The sequence below is a fragment of the Myxocyprinus asiaticus genome, chromosome 30 (genome assembly GCF_019703515.2).
Source record: "Myxocyprinus asiaticus isolate MX2 ecotype Aquarium Trade chromosome 30, UBuf_Myxa_2, whole genome shotgun sequence".
NCBI lineage: Eukaryota > Metazoa > Chordata > Actinopteri > Cypriniformes > Catostomidae > Myxocyprinus > Myxocyprinus asiaticus.
In genome coordinates, this window is record NC_059373.1 from 6,065,463 (window position 1) to 6,067,221 (window position 1,759).

The window sequence follows — 1,759 nt, forward strand, 5'->3', positions numbered from 1 at the left end:
CCCCTCCCCTCACCCCAAGAGACAGTTTCCCCATTTGCCCTTAAATGTCAACTACTACACCATTTGGCCAATATATCGCAAATGTATCCCTTCATAACCACGTGTCTGGTCTTGAGTAAATCTGTATGCTTTAAAGCTAACAGTATGTGTGTAGAAATATAGTATTAACAGAAATAGAGCGGGATATGTACTAGATATGTTCGAATAAATAATAAACATTTTAATTAAATGTTCGCAGCTTCTTAGTTGTCATATTACCAATCTTTCCCCTAAAGTTCTTTTCTATCTTTCAAGAACAGGTGAATGAATTAATTAAAGCCGAATTCAAAGTATTATTTATTACACTGAAAGTTAGTTTGCTTTGTGTGCTGGGGAAATGAACACAGCATTTATGTTGATGATTGCGTCGTGACAAATTTCCTGTAAAAGTTTTTTTTTTTTTTTAAATGATGGTGTATGGAACCTGTGCACACTGCAAATCATTTGTTTTCATGTTATTGTTATTCTCGTTTCCGGGTTTGTGTCGTTGGCCCCGCCCCTCGTCGTCGTAGCCAATTGAAACTCAAAGCAGGTCGTCGTCATTTGACGTCATAGTGGTGGTAACACGAGGCAGCGTTTACCCAAACAAACTAGCACAGTTAGCTCTGTGTAAACAGAATAAGCTCCAGGCTAACCCATATCATAGACATTTGACCCGATTAAGCGTTAAAACTAAGCACGGATTTAAGAAAAACCAAACATATATGTCAAATAACAAATAGTTTTAGACTCAACTGTTAATATTTAACAGCTTTATTATTTCCTTCTTTCTTTTTTCTTTCTTTCCTTTTATTATTTCCATTGTGTCCTTGAGCAAGGCACTTAACTCCAGGTTGCTCCAGGGGGATTGTCCCTGTAATAAGGGCACTGTAAGTCCCTTTGGATAAAAGTGTCTGCCAAATGCATAAATGTAAAATCTTCAGTAAGGTACAGCTGAACCTGTAGTATGCTATAATATATATTCTATATAATACTGCCCACCAGCATCTACACAGTTCACTCAAATAATACAGCACTTAATCCCAATATTCAAACGAAATCTACACCCTTGGTGACATGACTTGTACATGATTTAATCACATTTTTCATTTTATCTGTTCAATGAGGACTTTAAGACATATAGACATTACAGCATCATTTTCTGTAAAGCTGCCTTTGAATCGATGTGTTGTCAAAAGTGTTATGCAAATTAAAATGACCTGAATCTTTCAGACAATGTACTTATTTGCAGAACAGTAACAACAATGTAATGAACTGCTGTATGAAACTGAAATTTTGCTCATTTCATTGACTCCATTTAATATGTGATTTCAAGATGGATCATCAAGATGTCACCGCCTCTGTGTGGAGCACTCCTATTCTTTTGTTGTTTTTGTTTGTTCGTCCTGTGCTTAGTAATCTTTTTCCAATAAGTTTTACCAGGGACGAACTGCTGAACATTCGGCAGCATATACCAGACAATCTTTTCCCAGTTTTTGACTATTCGGACGCTTTGCTGGACATTTTAGTCAGAGGCAGCTGTGCTGTTCAAGAGACGCAGGCAAGGGATGCGAGCCAGCCCGCTGGTCAAGCTCCGTCGGCATGGCTTTCGAACAGCGCTGCCGAGTATTCATCTAGTGAATCTCCGCTCTCTTCCTAACAAAACGGACGAACTACATCTCCTCACCTGTACAAACAAGGACTTTTCAAACTCTGCTGCCTTGTGTGTCACAGAAACCTG